Consider the following 20000-nt stretch of genomic DNA (forward strand, 5'->3'; position numbering starts at 1 on the left):
TTAGTCTCTGTTCATGGTGTGAACATACATGTTGAATGTTGTTATTAGTCTCTGTTCATGGTGTGAACTACATACATGTTGTTATTGTTGTTATTGAAGTCATGTTGTTATTAGTCTGTTCATGGTGTGAACTACATACATGTTGTTATTAGTCTCTGTTCATGGTGTGAACTACATACATGTTGTTATTAGTCTCTGTTCATGGTGTGAACTACATACATGTTGTTATTAGTCTCTGTTCATGGTGTGAACTACATACATGTTGTTATTAGTCTCTGTTCATGGTGTGAACTACATACATGTTGTTATTAGTCTCTGTTCATGGTGTGAACTACATACATGTTGTTATTAGTCTCTGTTCATGGTGTGAACTACATACATGTTGTTATTAGTCTCTGTTCATGGTGTGAACTACATACATGTTGTTATTAGTCTCTGTTCATGGTGTGAACTACATACATGTTGTTGTTATTAGTCTCTGTTCATGGTGTGAACTACATATATGTTGTTATTAGTCTCTGTTCATGGTGTGAACTACATACATGTTGTTATTAGTCTCTGTTCATGGTGTGAACTACATACATGTTGTTATTAGTCTCTGTTCATGGTGTGAACTACATACATGTTGTTGTTATTAGTCTCTGTTCATGGTGTGAACTACATATTAGTCTCTGTTGTTGTTATTAGTCTCTGTTCATGGTGTGAACTACATACATGTTGTTGTTATTAGTCTCTGTTCATGGTGTGAACTACATACATGTTGTTATTAGTCTCTGTTCATGGTGTGAACTACATACATGTTGTTATTAGTCTCTGTTCATGGTGTGAACTACATGTTGTTATTAGTCTCTGTTCATGAACTACATACATGTTGTTGTTGTTGTTATTAGTCTCTGTTCATGGTGTGAACTACATACATGTTGTTATTAGTCTCTGTTCATGGTGTGAACTACATACATGTTGTTATTAGTCTCTGTTCATGGTGTGAACTACATACATGTTGTTATTAGTCTCTGTTCATGGTGTGAACTACATACATGTTGTTATTAGTCTCTGTTCATGGTGTGAACTACATACATGTTGTTATTAGTCTCTGTTCATGGTGTGAACTACATATATGTTGTTATTAGTCTCTGTTCATGGTGTGAACTACATACATGTTGTTATTAGTCTCTGTTCATGGTGTGAACTACATACATGTTGTTATTAGTCTCTGTTCATGGTGTGAACTACATACATGTTGTTATTAGTCTCTGTTCATGGTGTGAACTACATACATGTTGTTATTAGTCTCTGTTCATGGTGTGAACTACATACATGTTGTTATTAGTCTCTGTTCATGGTGTGAACTACATACATGTTGTTATTAGTCTCTGTTCATGGTGTGAACTACATACATGTTGTTATTAGTCTCTGTTCATGGTGTGAACTACATACATGTTGTTATTAGTCTCTGTTCATGGTGTGAACTACATACATGTTGTTATTAGTCTCTGTTCATGGTGTGAACTACATACATGTTGTTATTAGTCTCTGTTCATGGTGTGAACTACATACATGTTGTTATTAGTCTCTGTTCATGGTGTGAACTACATACATGTTGTTATTAGTCTCTGTTCATGGTGTGAACTACATACATGTTGTTATTAGTCTCTGTTCATGGTGTGAACTACATACATGTTGTTATTAGTCTCTGTTCATGGTGTGAACTACATATGTTGTTATGTTGTTGTTATTAGTCTCTGTTCATGGTGTGAACTACATACATGTTGTTATTAGTCTCTGTTCATGGTGTGAACTACATACATGTTGTTATTAGTCTCTGTTCATGGTGTGAACTACATACATGTTGTTATTAGTCTCTGTTCATGGTGTGAACTACATACATGTTGTTATTAGTCTCTGTTCATGGTGTGAACTACATACATGTTGTTATTAGTCTCTGTTCATGGTGTGAACTACATATATGTTGTTATTATTAGTCTCTGTTCATGGTGTGAACTACATACATGTTGTTGTTATTAGTCTCTGTTCATGGTGTGAACTACATACATGTTGTTGTTATTAGTCTCTGTTCATGGTGTGAACTACATACATGTTGTTATTAGTCTCTGTTCATGGTGTGAACTACATACATGTTGTTGTTATTAGTCTCTGTTCATGGTGTGAACTACATACATGTTGTTGTTGTCTCTGTTATTGAACTACATCATGTTGTTGTTATTAGTCTCTGTTCATGGTGTGAACTACATACATGTTGTTATTAGTCTCTGTTCATGGTGTGAACTACATACATGTTGTTATTAGTCTCTGTTCATGGTGTGAACTACATACATGTTGTTATTAGTCTCTGTTCATGGTGTGAACTACATACATGTTGTTATTAGTCTCTGTTCATGGTGTGAACTACATACATGTTGTTATTAGTCTCTGTTCATGGTGTGAACTACATACATGTTGTTATTAGTCTCTGTTCATGGTGTGAACTACATTGTTGTTATTAGTCTCTGTTCATGGTGTGAACTACATACATGTTGTTATTAGTCTCTGTTCATGGTGTGAACTACATACATGTTGTTATTAGTCTCTGTTCATGGTGTGAACTACATGGTGTGAACTACATACATGTTGTTATTAGTCTCTGTTCATGGTGTGAACTACATACATGTTGTTATTAGTCTCTGTTCATGGTGTGAACTACATAGTCTCTGTTCATGAACTACATTGTTGTTATTAGTCTCTGTTCATGGTGTGAACTACATACATGTTGTTATTAGTCTCTGTTCATGGTGTGAACTACATACATGTTGTTATTAGTCTCTGTTCATGGTGTGAACTACATACATGTTGTTATTAGTCTCTGTTCATGGTGTGAACTACATACATGTTGTTATTAGTCTCTGTTCATGGTGTGAACTACATACATGTTGTTATTAGTCTCTGTTCATGGTGTGAACTACATACATGTTGTTATTAGTCTCTGTTCATGGTGTGAACTACATACATGTTGTTATTAGTCTCTGTTCATGGTGTGAACTACATACATGTTGTTATTAGTCTCTGTTCATGGTGTGAACTACATGTTGTTGTTAGTCTCTGTTCATGGTGTGAACTACATTGTTGTTATTAGTCTCTGTTCATGGTGTGAACTACATATGTTGTTATTAGTCTCTGTTCATGGTGTGAACTACATACATGTTGTTGTTATTAGTCTCTGTTCATGGTGTGAACTACATACATGTTGTTATTAGTCTCTGTTCATGGTGTGAACTACATACATGTTGTTATTAGTCTCTGTTCATGGTGTGAACTACATACATGTTGTTATTAGTCTCTGTTCATGGTGTGAACTAGTCTCTGTTCATGAACTACATGTTGTTATTAGTCTCTGTTCATGGTGTGAACTACATACATGTTGTTATTAGTCTCTGTTCATGGTGTGAACTACATACATGTTGTTGTTAGTCTCTGTTAGTGAACTACATCATGTTTCATAGTCTCTGTTCATGTGAACTACATACATGTTGTTGTTATTAGTCTCTGTTCATGTCTCTGTTCATGGTGTGAACTACATACATGTTGTTATTAGTCTCTGTTCATGGTGTGAACTACATACATGTTGTTATTAGTCTCTGTTCATGGTGTGAACTACATACATGTTGTTATTAGTCTCTGTTCATGGTGTGAACTACATACATGTTGTTGTTATTAGTCTCTGTGAACTACATTAGTCTCTGTTCATGGTGTGAACTACATACATGTTGTTATTAGTCTCTGTTCATGGTGTGAACTACATACATGTTGTTATAGTCTCTGTTCATGGTGTGTACATGTTGTTATTAGTCTCTGTTCATGGTGTGAACTACATACATGTTGTTATTAGTCTCTGTTCATGGTGTGAACTACATACATGTTGTTATTAGTCTCTGTTCATGGTGTGAACTACATACATGTTGTTATTATTAGTCTCTGTTCATGGTGTGAACTACATACATGTTGTTATTAGTCTCTGTTCATGGTGTGAACTACATACATGTTGTTATTAGTCTCTGTTCATGGTGTGAACTACATACATGTTGTTATTAGTCTCTGTTCATGGTGTGAACTACATACATGTTGTTATTAGTCTCTGTTCATGGTGTGAACTACATACATGTTGTTATTAGTCTCTGTTCATGGTGTGAACTACATACATGTTGTTATTAGTCTCTGTTCATGGTGTGAACTACATACATGTTGTTATTAGTCTCTGTTCATGGTGTGAACTACATACATGTTGTTATTAGTCTCTGTTCATGGTGTGAACTACATACATGTTGTTATTAGTCTCTGTTCATGGTGTGAACTACATACATGTTGTTGTTATTCGTCTCTGTTCATGGTGTGAACTACATACATGTTGTTATTAGTCCCTGTTCATGGTGTGAACTACATACATGTTGTTGTTAGTCTCTGTTCATGGTGTGAACTACATATATGTTGTTATTAGTCTCTGTTCATGGTGTGAACTACATACATGTTGTTATTAGTCCCTGTTCATGGTGTGAACTACATACATACATGTTGTTGTTAGTCTCTGTTCATGGTGTGAACTACATACATGTTGTTATTAGTCTCTGTTCATGGTGTGAACTACATACATGTTGTTATTAGTCTCTGTTCATGGTGTGAACTACATACATGTTGTTATTAGTCTCTGTTCATGGTGTGAACTACATACATGTTGTTGTTAGTCTCTGTTCATGGTGTGAACTACATACATGTTGTTATTAGTCTCTGTTCATGGTGTGAACTAAATACATGTTGTTATTAGTCTCTGTTCATGGTGTGAACTACATACATGTTGTTGTTAGTCTCTGTTCATGGTGTTCATGTTGTTATTAGTCTCTGTTCATGGTGTGAACTACATACATGTTGTTATTAGTCTCTGTTCATGGTGTGAACTACATACATGTTGTTATTAGTCTCTGTTCATGGTGTGAACTACATACATGTTGTTATTAGTCTCTGTTCATGGTGTGAACTACATACATGTTGTTATTAGTCTCTGTTCATGGTGTGAACTACATACATGTTGTTATTAGTCTGTTCATTGAAGTCATGTTGTTATTCTGTTCATGGTGTGAACTACATACATGTTGTTATTAGTCTCTGTTCATGGTGTGAACTACATACATGTTGTTATTAGTCTCTGTTCATGGTGTGAACTACATACACATGTTGTTATTAGTCTCTGTTCATGGTGTGAACTACATGAACTACATACATGTTGTTATTAGTCTCTGTTCATGGTGTGAACTACATACATGTTGTTATTAGTCTCTGTTCATGGTGTGAACTACATACATGTTGTTATTAGTCTCTGTTCATGGTGTGAACTACATACATGTTGTTATTAGTCTCTGTTCATGGTGTGAACTACATACATGTTGTTCATGGTGTGAACTACATACATGTTGTTATTAGTCTCTGTTCATGGTGTGAACTACATACATGTTGTTATTAGTCTCTGTTCATGGTGTGAACTACATACATGTTGTTATTAGTCTCTGTTCATGGTGTGTGTTGTTATTAGTCTCTGTTCATGGTGTGAACTACATACATGTTGTTATTAGTCTCTGTTCATGGTGTGAACTACATACATACATGTTGTTATTAGTCTCTGTTCATGGTGTGAACTACATACATGTTGTTATTAGTCTCTGTTCATGGTGTGAACTACATACATGTTGTTATTAGTCTCTGTTCATGGTGTGAACTACATACATGTTGTTATTAGTCTCTGTTCATGGTGTGAACTACATACATGTTGTTATTAGTCTCTGTTCATGGTGTGAAACTACATGAACTACATGTTGTTATTAGTCTCTGTTCATGGTGTGAACTACATACATGTTGTTATTAGTCTCTGTTCATGGTGTGAACTACATACATGTTGTTATTAGTCTCTGTTCATGGTGTGAACTACATACATGTTGTTATTAGTCTCATGTTGTTGTTATTAGTCTCTGTTCATGGTGTGAACTACATACATGTTGTTATTAGTCTCTGTTCATGGTGTGAACTACATACATGTTGTTATTAGTCTCTGTTCATGGTGTGAACTACATACATGTTGTTGTTATTAGTCTCTGTTCATGGTGTGAACTACATACATGTTGTTATTAGTCTCTGTTCATGGTGTGAACTACATACATGTTGTTATTAGTCTCTGTTCATGGTGTGAACTACATACATGTTGTTATTAGTCTCTGTTCATGGTGTGAACTACATACATGTTGTTATTAGTCTCTGTTCATGGTGTGAACTACATACATGTTGTTATTAGTCTCTGTTCATGGTGTGAACTACATACATGTTGTTATTAGTCTCTGTTCATGGTGTGAACTACATACATGTTGTTATTAGTCTCTGTTCATGGTGTGTGTTGTTATTAGTCTCTGTTCATGGTGTGAACTACATGTTGTTATTAGTCTCTGTTCATGGTGTGAACTACTACATTAGTCTCTGTTCATGGTGTGAACTACATACATGTTGTTATTAGTCTCTGTTCATGGTGTGAACTACATACATGTTGTTATTAGTCTCTGTTCATGAACTACATACATGTTGTTATTAGTCTCTGTTCATGGTGTGAACTACATACATGTTGTTATTAGTCTCTGTTCATGGTGTGAACTACATACATGTTGTTATTAGTCTCTGTTCATGGTGTGAACTACATACATGTTGTTATTAGTCTCTGTTCATGGTGTGAACTACATACATGTTGTTATTAGTCTCTGTTCATGGTGAACTACATACATGAAGTCTCTGTTCTACTACATACATGTTGTTATTAGTCTCTGTTCATGGTGTGAACTACATACATGTTGTTATTAGTCTCTGTTCATGGTGTGAACTGTTGTTGTTATTAGTCTCTGTTCATGGTGTGAACTACATACATGTTGTTATTAGTCTCTGTTCATGGTGTGAACTACATACATGTTGTTATTAGTCTCTGTTCATGGTGTGAACTACATACATGTTGTTATTAGTCTCTGTTCATGGTGTGAACTACATACATGTTGTTATTAGTCTCTGTTCATGGTGTGAACTACATACATGTTGTTATTAGTCTCTGTTCATGGTGTGAACTACATACATGTTGTTATTAGTCTCTGTTCATGGTGTGAACTACATACATGTTGTTATTAGTCTCTGTTCATACATACATGTGTGAACTTCATGGTGTGAACTACATTGTTGTTATTAGTCTCTGTTCATGGTGTGAACTACATACATGTTGTTGTTATTAGTCTCTGTTCATGGTGTGAACTACATACATGTTGTTATTAGTCTCTGTTCATGGTGTGAACTACATACATGTTCATTGTTATTAGTCTCTGTTCATGGTGTGAACTACATACATGTTGTTGTTATTAGTCTCTGTTCAGTCTCTGTTCATGTCTCTGTGTGAACTACATACATGTTGTTATTAGTCTCTGTTCATGGTGTGAACTACATACATGTTGTTGTTATTAGTCTCTGTTCATGGTGTGAACTACATACATGTTGTTGTTATTAGTCTCTGTTCATGGTGTGAACTACATACATGTTGTTATTAGTCTCTGTTCATGGTGTGAACTACATACATGTTGTTGTTATTAGTCTGTTCATGGTGTGAACTACATACATGTTGTTAGTCTCTGTTCAGAACTCATGTTGTTATTAGTCTCTGTTCATGGTGTGAACTACATACATGTTGTTATTAGTCTCTGTTCATGTGTGAACTACATACATGTTGTTAAGTCTCTGTTCATGGTGTGAACTACATACATGTTGTTATTAGTCTCTGTTCATGGTGTGAACTACATACATGTTGTTATTAGTCTCTGTTCATGGTGTGAACTACATACATGTTGTTATTAGTCTCTGTTCATGGTGTGAACTACATACACATTAGTCTCTGTTCATGTTGAACTACATATGTTGTTGTTATTAGTCTCTGTTCATGGTGTGAACTACATACATGTTGTTATTAGTCTCTGTTCATGGTGTGAACTACATACATGTTGTTATTAGTCTCTGTTCATGGTGTGAACTACATACATGTTGTTATTAGTCTCTGTTCATGTGTGAACTACATACATGTTGTTGTTATTAGTCTCTGTTCATGGTGTGAACTACATACATGTTGTTATTAGTCTCTGTTCATGGTGTGAACTACATACATGTTGTTATTAGTCTCTGTTAGTCTCTGTTCATGGTGTGAACTACATACATGTTGTTATTAGTCTCTGTTCATGGTGTGAACTACATACATGTTGTTATTAGTCTCTGTTCATGGTGTGAACTACATACATGTTGTTATTAGTCTCTGTTCATGGTGTGAACTACATACATGTTGTTATTAGTCTCTGTTCATGGTGTGAACTACATACATGTTGTTATTAGTCTCTGTTCATGGTGTGAACTACATACATGTTGTTATTAGTCTCTGTTCATGGTGTGAACTACATACATGTTGTTATTAGTCTCTGTTCATGGTGTGAACTACATACATGTTGTTATTAGTCTCTGTTCATGGTGTGAACATACATGTTGTTATTACATACATACATGTTGAACTATGTTGTTGTTATTAGTCTCTGTTCATGGTGTGAACTACATACATGTTGTTATTAGTCTCTGTTTAGTGAACTACATCTGTTATTAGTCTCTGTTCATGGTGTGAACTACATACATGTTGTTATTAGTCTCTGTTCATGGTGTGAACTACATACATGTTGTTATTAGTCTCTGTTCATGGTGTGAACTACATACATGTTGTTATTAGTCTCTGTTCATGGTGTGAACTACATACATGTTGTTATTAGTCTCTGTTCATGGTGTGAAACATACATGTTGTTATTAGTCTCTGTTCATGGTGTGAACTACATACATGTTGTTATTAGTCTCTGTTCATGGTGTGAACTACATACATGTTGTTATTAGTCTCTGTTCATGGTGTGAACTACATACATGTTGTTATTAGTCTCTGTTCATGGTGTGAACTACATACATGTTGTTATTAGTCTCTGTTCATGGTGTGAACTACATACATGTTGTTATTAGTCTCTGTTCATGGTGTGAACTACATACATGTTGTTATTATTCAGTCTCTGTCTCTGTTCATGGTGTGAACTACATACATGTTGTTATTAGTCTCTGTTCATGGTGTGAACTACATACATGTTGTTATTAGTCTCTGTTCATGGTGTGAACTACATACATGTTGGTTGTTCATGGTGTGAACTACATACATGTTGTTATTAGTCTCTGTTCATGGTGTGAACTACATACATGTTGTTATTAGTCTCTGTTCATGGTGTGAACTACATACATGTTGTTATTAGTCTCTGTTCATGGTGTGAACTACATACATGTTGTTATTAGTCTCTGTTCATGGTGTGAACTACATACATGTTGTTATTAGTCTCTGTTCATGGTGTGAACTACATACATGTTGTTATTAGTCTCTGTTCATGGTGTGAACTACATACATGTTGTTGTTATTAGTCTCTGTTCATGGTGTGAACTACATACATGTTGTTATTAGTCTCTGTTCATGGTGTGAACTACATACATGTTGTTGTTATTAGTCTCTGTTCATGGTGTGAACTACATACATGTTGTTATTAGTCTCTGTTCATGGTGTGCTGTTCATGGTGTGAACTACATACATGTTGTTATTAGTCTCTGTTCATGGTGTGAACTACATACATGTTGTTATTAGTCTCTGTTCATGGTGTGAACTACATACATGTTGTTATTAGTCTCTGTTCATGGTGTGGACTACATACATGTTGTTATTAGTCTCTGTTCATGGTGTGAACTACATACATTAGTCTCTGTTGTTATACATGTTGTTATTAGTCTCTGTTCATGGTGTGAACTACATACATGTTGTTATTAGTCTCTGTTCATGGTGTGAACTACATACATGTTGTTGTTATTAGTCTCTGTTCATGGTGTGAACTACATACATGTTGTTATTAGTCTCTGTTCATGGTGTGAACTACATACATGTTGTTGTTATTAGTCTCTGTTCATGGTGTGAACTACATACATGTTGTTGTTATTAGTCTCTGTTCATGGTGTGAACTACATACATGTTGTTGTTATTAGTCTCTGTTCATGGTGTGAACTACATACATGTTGTTATTAGTCTCTGTTCATGGTGTGAACTACATACATGTTGTTGTTATTAGTCTCTGTTCATGGTGTGAACTACATACATGTTGTTGTTATTAGTCTCTGTTCATGGTGTGAACTACATACATGTTGTTGTTATTAGTCTCTGTTCATGGTGTGAACTACATACATGTTGTTGTTATTAGTCTCTGTTCATGGTGTGGTCTACATATTCACCACCATTCAAAAGTTTGGGGTCACTTAAAAGAAAAGCACGTTTTTTGTCCATTAAAATTACATTAAATTGATCAGAAATACAGTGTAGACATTGTTCATGTTGTAAATGACTATTGTAGCTGGAAACGGCTCATTTTTAATGTAATATCTACATAGGTGTACAGAGGCCCATTATCAGCAACCATCACTCCTGTGTTCCAATGGCACGTTGTGTTAGCTAATCCAAGTTTATAATTTTAAAAGGCTAATTGATCATTAGAAAACAATTTTGCAATTATGTTAGCACAGCTGAAAACTGTTGTTTTGATTAAAGAAGCAATAAAACTGGGCTTCTTTAGACTAGTTGAGTATCTGGAGCATCAGCATTTGTGGGTTCGATTACAGGCTCAAAATGGCCAGAAACAAAGACCTTTCTTCAGAAACCCATCAGTCCATACTTGTTCTGAGAAATGAAGGCTGTTCCATGCAATAAATTGCCAAGAAACTGAATATCTTGTACAATGCTGTGTACTACTCCCTTCACAAAACAGAGCAAACTGGCTCTAACCAGAATAGAAAGAGGAGTGGGAGATCCCGGGGTACAACTGAGCAAGAGGACAAGTACAGTAGAGTGTCTAGTTTGAGAAACAGTCCTCAACTGGCAGTTTCATTAAATAGTACCCGCAAAACACCAGTCTCAACGTCAACAGTGAAGAGGCGACTCCGGGATGTTGGCCTTCTAGGCAGAGTTCCTCTGTCCAGTGTCTGTGTTCTTTTACCCATCTTAATCTTACATTTTTTGGGCCAGTCTGAGATATGGCCTTTTCTTTGTAACTCTGCTTAGAAGGCCAGCCTCCCGGAGTCGTCTCTTCACTGTTGACTTGAGACTGGTGTTCTTCAGGTGCAGTCGAAAGATCATCAAGCTCTTTGATGAAACGGGCTCCCATGAGGATCGCTACAGGAAAGGAAGACCCAGAGTTACCTCTGCTGCAGAGGATATGTTAATTGTAGTTACCAGCCTCAGAAATTGCAGCCCAAATATATGCTTCACAGAGTTCAAGTAACAGACACATCTCAACATCAACGGTACAAAGGAGACTGCGTGAATCAGGTCTTCATGGTCAAATTGCTGCAAAGAAACCACTACTAAAGGACATCAATAAGAAGAAGAGACTTGCTTGGGCCAAGAAACACGAGCAATGGACATTAGACCGGTGGAAATCAGTAATTTGGTCGGATGAGTCCAAATTTGAGATTTTTGGTTCCAACCGCCATGTCTTTGTGAGACTAGGTGAACAGATGATCTCCTCGTGTGTGGTTCCCACCGTGAAGCATAGAGGAGGAGGTGTGATGTTGTGGGGGTGCTTTTCTAGTGACATTGTCTGTGATTTATTAAGAATTCAAGGCACGCTTAACCAGCATGGCTACCACAGGATTCTGCACCGATATGCCCTCCCATCTGGTTTGCGCTTAGTGGGTTTGCGCTTATCATTTGTTTTTCAACTGGACAATGACCCAAAACACACCTCCAGGCTGTGGAAGGGCTATTTGACCATGAAGGAGAGTGATGGAGTGCTGCATCAGATGACCTGGCCTCCACAATCACTTGATCTCAACCCAATTGAGATGGTTTGGGATGACTTGGACCGCAGAGTGAAGGAAAAGCATCCAACAAGTGCTCAGCATATGTGGGAACTCCTTCAAGACTGTTGGAAAAGCATTCCAGGTGAAGCTGGTTGAGAGAATGCCAAGAGTGTGCAAAGCTGTCATCAAGGCAAAGGCTGGCTACTTTGAAGAATATCAAATCCAAAATATATTTTCATTTATTTAACACTTTTGGTTACTACATGATTCCATATGTGTTATTTCACAGTGGTGATGTCTTCACTATTATTCTACAATGTAGAAAATAGTACAAATAAAGAAAGCCCCTTGAATGAGGAGGTGTGTCCAAACTATTGACTGGTACTGTATGTGATGCGTACAGAACTATGTACTGTATATCCATCCAGGGGTCCACAAGGTTTGACTGACCGACATGGAGGGAGAGGCAGAGACAGAGAGAAAAGAAAGAGATAAAGAAACACTGCCTTTATTTGGACAGGAGGAGGGCCCAGAAACCCAAGAGTAGCTCCTAGACATGAAGGAAGCACTCTCAGTGTCTTTTACAACATCCCCATGGTTTGAGAGAGAGAGAGAGAGAGAGAGAGAGAGAGAGAGAGAGAGAGAGACACACAGAGAGAGAGAGATACAGAGAGAGAGAGAGAAACAGAGAGAGAAACAAATAGAGAAAGAGAGAGAGAGAGAGGGAGAAAGGGAGAGAGAGATACATAGAGAGAGAGAAACAGACAGAGAGAGAGAGAAACAGAGAGAGAAACAGAGAAAGAGAGAAACAGAGAGAGAAAGAGAGAAAGAGAGAAACAGAGAGAGAAACAGAGAGAAACAGAGAGCGAGAAAGGAAGGAAGAAAGAGAGAGAGAACTCCAAGGTTTGCTTAGCTTCCTAATTGTTGGTTTATTTTTGTGCAAGGTCAATGTCTGAATGAGATCCTAGAGGAAACCCAAAGCGCCGGCTAAACTAACAAACTAAACTCCAGAGGACTGCTCTAAAACTCAGTCCCACATGGTACCCTTTTCCCCCTCTCTCTGACTGGACAAAACATTAGGAACACCATCCTAATATTGAGTTTCACCCCCTTTTGCCTTCAGAACAGCCTCAATTCACGAACGGGGCGTGGACTGTACAAGGTGTCTAAAGAGTTCCACAGGGAGGCTGGCCCATGTCGACTCCAGTGCTTCCTACAGTTGTGTCCAGTTGTCTGGATGTCCTTTGGGTGGTGGACCACACCACACGGAGAAACTGTTGAGCGTGAAAAGTCCAGTAGCGTTGCAGTTCTTGACTCAAACCGGTGGCACTTACTACCAAACCCTGTTCAAAGGCACTTCAATGCACCCTCTGAATGGCACACACACAATCCATGTCTCAAAAAATAGTTAGGGGTAGGGTAGGGAGTAGAGAAGGGTAGGGTAGGGTAGGGGATAGAGTAGGGTAGGGGGTAGAGTAGGGTAGTGTAGGGTAGAGGGTAGAGTAGGGTAGGGGTAGAGTAGGGTAGGGGATAGAGTAGGGTAGGTAGGTGGTAGAGTAGGGTAGGGGGAGAGTAGGGTAGGGGGTAGAGTAGGGTAGGGGGAGAGTATGGTAGGGGGTAGAGTAGGGTAGGTGGTAGAGTAGGGTAGGGGGAGAGTATGGTAGGTGGTAGAGTAGGGTAGGGGAGGGTAGGGTAGGGGGTAGAGTAGGGTAGGGGTAGAGTAGGATAGGGTAGGGGGTAGAGGGTAGGGTAGGGGAGAGTATGGTAGGGGGTAGAGTAGGGTAGGGGGTAGAGTAGGGACAGGTAATGGTAGGGGGTAGGGTAGGGTAGGGGGTAGAGTAGGGACAGGTAGGGGCAGGGGGTAGGGTAGGGATAGGTAGGGTAGGGGGAGGGTAGGGTAGGGGGTAGGGGGTAGGGAGGGGAGGTAGGGTAGGGGTTAGGGTGGGGACAGGTAGGGTAGGGGGGAGTAGGGACAGGGTAGGGGGAGGGTAGGGACAGGTAGGGTAGGGGATAGGGTGGGGAGGGTAGGGGTTAGGGTGGGGACAGGTAGGGTAGGGGGTAGGGTAGGGGAGGGTAGGGACAGGTAGGGTAAGGAGTAGGGACAAGTAGGGTAGGGGATAGGGTAGGGGGTAGAGTAGGGGTTAGGGTGGGGACAGGTAGGGTAGGGGGTAGAGTAGGGGGTAGGGTAGGGACAGGTAGTGTAGGGGGTGTAGGCGGTAGGGTAGGGAGTAGGGTAGAGGATGGGGGTAGGGAGATTAGGGGGAAGGTAGGGGGGGGAATAATTTATTGGGGGCACCCAAATGGCCTCTGCTCTGCTGCAGCCTGTAGTGTGTGTGCGTGCGCGTGTGTGTGTGTGTGTGCTGTCAGTGGGGCTAACACCCTTGGAGTCTGGTGGGGTCGAAAGGTCACCGAACATTCCTCAGAGGTAACGGGGCCACTCACCCCGACCCACTGCCCGAATCCACAGCTCGTTTTAGAGACTAAACCACTGCCCGAATCCACAGCTAGTTATAGAGCCTAAACCACAGCCTGAATCCACAGCTAGTTATAGAAACTAAACCACTGCCCGAATCCACAGCTAGTTATAGAAACTAAACCACTGCCTGAATCCACAGCTAGTTATAGAAACTAAACCACTGCCCGAATCCACAGCTAGTTATAGAGACTAAACCACTGCCTGAATCCACAGCTAGTTATAGAAACTAAACCACTGCCCGAATCCACAGCTAGTTATAGAGACTAAACCACTGCCCGAATCCACAGCTAGTTATAGAGACTTAACCACTGCCTGAATCCACAGCTAGTTATAGAAACTAAACCACTGCCCGAATCCACAGCTAGTTATAGAGACTAAACCACTGCCCGAATCCACAGCTAGTTATAGAAACTAAACCACTGCCCGAATCCACAGCTAGTTATAGAGACTTAACCACTGCCTGAATCCACAGCTAGTTATAGAAACTAAACCACTGCCCGAATCCACAGCTAGTTATAGAGACTAAACCACTGCCTGAATCCACAGCTAGTTATAGAGACTTAACCACTGCCTGAATCCACAGCTAGTTATAGAAACTAAACCACTGCCCGAATCCACAGCTAGTTATAGAGACTAAACCACTGCCCGAATCCACAGCTAGTTATAGAGACTAAACCACTGCCCGAATCCACAGCTAGTTATAGAAACTAAACCACTGCCCGAATCCACAGCTAGTTATAGAAACTAAACCACTGCCCGAATCCAGTTAGAGACTTAACCACTGCCTGAATCCACATTTAGAGACTTAACCACTGCCTGAATCCCATCTAGACATCTGGAAATGCAAATGACTACGCTAACCACTAAAACTGTTCATTAAAATACCATGCAGTTATTAAAGCTACACTAGTTGTGAATCCAGACAACAAGTCAGATTTTTAAAATGCCCCAGCGAAAGCATGAGAAGCTATTATCTGATAGCATGTAACACCCCAAAAGACCCGCTGTAAACAAAATAATTGCAAGTCGTCCTACACAAAGCACAAATAAAATATAAAACATTCAACCACTGCACCTAGATGTCCCATAATCACTATTGGGTCTTTTTTTTTCAATTAAATCGGTGTTAGAGACTTGAACCACTGCCTGAAAAAATCCTTATAACAACATCATTTTTTAAATTAAAAAAGTCGACGATAAACTTTCACAAAACACTTAGAGAAATACTTTTGTAATGCAACTTTAGGTATTAGTAAACTGAATCAAATTGATCCAGGCGATGTATATTCTATTGCTGTACGTCTGGAAATAATGTCCTGGTAAATCTCAACCAAAATATCCCGGAGATCTGAAGAAATGGGCTGTCTCTTCTTCGTTTGACCAAGAAACAAAGCCTGCCAATGACAAGACTGTTGACATCGTGTGGAAGCTGTAGGAATTGCAATCTCGGCTCCAGGTCATTTGCTTTCCCATAGACAATACACTGCCTGAATGGCGCAGTTGATATATTTTCCAATTTTCAGTGATCACATTTTCTGTTCTGTTATAGTCACAGCCGTGATTTAACCAGTTTTATAAACGTCTGAGTGTTTTCTATCCACACATACTAATCATATGCATATACTACATTCCTGGCATGAGTAGCAGTGAGCTGAAATGTTGCGCGATTTTTAACAGAATGTTCGAAAAAGTAGAGGGTCGACTTAAGAGGTTAACCACTGCCTGAATCCACAGTTAGAGACTTAACCACTGCCTGAATCCACAGTTAGAGACTTAACCACTGCCTGAATCCCCAGTTAGAGACATAATCACTGCCTGAATCCCCAGTTAGAGACTTAACCACTGCCTGAATCCACATTTAGAGACTTAACCACTGCCTGAATCCACAGTTAGAGACTTAACCACTGCCTGAATCCATGGTTAGTTATAGAGACTTAACCACTGCCTGAATCCCCAGTTAGAGACTTAACCACTGCCTGAATCCACAGTTAGAGACTTAACCACTGCCTGAATCCACATTTAGAGACTTAACCACTGCCTGAATCCACAGTTAGAGACTTAACCACTGCCTGAATCCATGGTTAGTTATAGAGACTTAACCACTGCCTGAATCCCCAGTTAGAGACTTAACCACTGCCTGGATCCACAGCTAGAGACATAACCACTGCCTGAATCCCCAGTTAGAGACGTAACCACTGCCTGAATCCACAGTTAGAGACTTAACCACTGCCTGAATCCACAGTTAGTTATAGAGACTTAACCACTGCCTGAATCCCCAGTTAGAGACTTAACCACTGCCTGAATCCCCAGTTAGAGACTTAACCACTGCCTGAATCCACAGTTAGTTATAGAGACTTAACCACTGCCTGAATCCCCAGTTAGAGACTTAACCACTGCCTGGATCCACAGCTAGAGACATAACCACTGCCTGAATCCCCAGTTAGAGACATAACCACTGCCTGAATCCCCAGTTAGAGATTTGACCACTGCCTGAATCCCCAGTTAGAGACTTAACCACTGCCTGAATCCCCAGTTAGAGACTTAACCACTGCCTGAATCCCCAGTTAGTTATAGAGACTTAACCACTGCCTGAATCCCCAGTTAGAGACTTAACCACTGCCTGAATCCACAGTTAGAGACTTAACCACTGCCCGAATCCCCAGTTAGTTATAGAGACTTAACCACTTCCTGAATCCACAGTTAGAGACTTAACCACTGCCCGAATCCCCAGTTAGTTATAGAGACTTAACCACTGCCTGGATCCACAGCTAGAGACATAACCACTGCCTGAATCCCCAGTTAGAGACTTGACCACTGCCTGGATCCACAGCTAGAGACATAACCACTGCCTGAATCCCCAGTTAGAGACTTAACCACTGCCTGAATCCACAGTTAGAGACATAACCACTGCCTGAATCCCCAGTTAGAGACTTAACCACTGCCTGAATCCACAGTTAGAGACTTAACCACTGCCTGAATCCCCAGTTAGAGACTTAACCACTGCCTGAATCCACAGTTAGAGACTTAACCACTGCCTGAATCCACAGTTAGAGACTTAACCACTGCCTGAATCCACAGTTAGAGACTTAACCACTGCCTGAATCCCCAGTTAGAGACTTAACCACTGCCTGAATCCACAGCTAGAGACATAACCACTGCCTGAATCCCCAGTTAGAGACTTGACCACTGCCTGGATCCACAGCTAGAGACATAACCACTGCCTGAATCCCCAGTTAGAGACTTAACCACTGCCTGAATCCACAGCTAGAGACTTAACCACTGCCTGAATCCACAGCTAGAGACATAACCACTGCCTGAATCCACAGCTAGAGACATAACCACTGCCTGAATCCCCAGTTAGAGACTTAACCACTGCCTGAATCCCCAGTTAGAGACATAACCACTGCCTGAATCCACAGCTAGAGACATAACCACTGCCTGAATCCACAGCTAGAGACATAACCACTGCCTGAATCCACAGCTAGAGACATAACCACTGCCTGAATCCCCAGTTAGAGACTTAACCACTGCCCGAATCCCCAGTTAGAGACATAACCACTGCCCGAATCCCCAGTTAGAGACTTAACCACTTCCTGAATCCACAGTTAGAGACATAACCACTGCCTGAATCCACAGCTAGAGACATAACCACTGCCTGAATCCCCAGTTAGAGACTTGACCACTGCCTGGATCCACAGCTAGAGACATAACCACTGCCTGAATCCCCAGTTAGAGACTTAACCACTGCCTGAATCCACAGTTAGAGACTTAACCACTGCCTGAATCCACAGTTAGAGACATAACCACTGCCTGAATCCCCAGTTAGAGACTTAACCACTGCCTGAATCCACAGTTAGAGACTTAACCACTGCCTGAATCCCCAGTTAGAGACTTAACCACTGCCTGGATCCACAGTTAGAGACATAACCACTGCCTGAATCCCCAGTTAGAGACTTAACCACTGCCTGAATCCCCAGTTAGAGACTTAACCACGGCCCGAATCCCCAGTTAGAGACTTAACCACTGCCCGAACCCCCAGTTAGAGACTTAACCACTGCCTGAATCCCCAGTTAGAGACCTGACCACTGCCTGAATCCCCAGTTAGAGACTTAACCACTGCCTGAATCCCCAGTTAGAGACTAAACCACTGCCTGAATCCCCAGTTAGAGACTAAACCACTGCCTGCCTGCTTCATACTGAACCTGACATTTCATCTCCCTCTCTTTCTCCGCCCTCCGGAGTGACCTGAGGTTTTCAATAGAACCGACAGTGGAGGAGGCACTGGTCTCAACCTGTCTCCCTGCCCACCCTCCCGGTCTAAGAGCTGTTGATGTGTTTAGGGATGAGTCTGTCTCTGTGTGTCTGTGTGTTAAGCTGAAAGCGTTAATACCTTCCAAAACAAACACAGCAATGTTGACATTCATCACCACAGAGAAAGACTCACAGAGCTCACAGAAACACCCACAGTTCAGAGGAGAAGCCAGGAGCATTATAGTCTTGACTGTCATTTCACCCTCAAGACCAATGCTATTCAGAGAGAGATAGAGATGAAGTGAGGGATGGGGGGAGGGGGGTGGAGAGAAAGAGAGGGAGAATGGAGTGAGGACAGAGAGAGAGAGAGAGGGTGTGAAAGGCAGAGGACAGAGAGAGAGAGAGAGAGTGTGTGAAATGCAGAGAGGACAGAGAGAGAGAGAGAGTGTGAAAAGCAGAGAGATAGAGAGAGAGAGGACTGATGGAGAGAGGGGGTGTGAAAGACAGAGAGAGGGGGGGTTGAAAAGCAGAGAGAGGACTGATAGAGAGAGAGGGTGTGAAAGGAAGAGAGGACAGAGAGAGAGAGACAGAGAGAGAGAGAGAGAGAGAGAGACAGAGAGAGAGACAGAGAGAGGGAGAGAGAGAGAGACAGAGAGAGAGGGAGAGAGAGAGAGAGAGAGACAGAGAGAGAGGGAGAGAGAGAGAGAGAGAGAGAGAGAGACAGAGAGAGAGAGACAGAGAGAGAGAGAGAGAGAGAGAGAGAGAGAGAGAGAGAGAGAGAGAGAGAGAGAGAGAGACAGAGAGAGAGAGAGAGACAGAGAGAGGGAGAGAGAGAGAGACATTTGAAATGTCTTTTTACAATTTTTGACACATCCAGGTGGTTATTAATGCCCCCACCGGCTTATCACTCTCCCATCCCTCCATCCCTCTTTCTCTCCCATCCCTCCATCCCTCTTTCTCTCCCATCCCTCCATCCCTCTTTCTCTCCCATCCCTCCATCCCTCTTTCTCTCACATCCCTCCATCCCTCTTTCTCTCCCATCCCTCCATCCCTCTTTCTCTCCCATCCCTCCATCCCTCTTTCTCTCCCATCCCTCCATCCCTCTTTCTCTCCCATCCCTCCATCCCTCTTTCTCTCCCATCCCTCCATCCCTCTTTCTCTCCCATCCCTCCATCCCTCTTTCTCTCCCATCCCTCCATCCCTCTTTCTCTCCCATCCCTCCATCCCTCTTTCTCTCCCATCCCTCCATCCCTCATTCTCTCCCATCCCTCCATCCCTCTTTCTCTCCCATCCCTCTTTCTCTCACATCCCTCCATCC

General features: G+C 40.7%; 1 protein-coding gene across 2 annotated transcripts in view; it reads left to right on the plus strand.

The window, feature by feature from the left end:
• Window positions 1–20000, plus strand: part of wnt5b (wingless-type MMTV integration site family, member 5b) — a 156293-nt gene that overhangs the window by 123569 nt on the left and 12724 nt on the right. The window lies entirely within an intron of this gene.

The sequence above is a fragment of the Oncorhynchus keta genome, unplaced genomic scaffold (genome assembly GCF_023373465.1).
Source record: "Oncorhynchus keta strain PuntledgeMale-10-30-2019 unplaced genomic scaffold, Oket_V2 Un_scaffold_5491_pilon_pilon, whole genome shotgun sequence".
Lineage (NCBI taxonomy): Eukaryota > Metazoa > Chordata > Actinopteri > Salmoniformes > Salmonidae > Oncorhynchus > Oncorhynchus keta.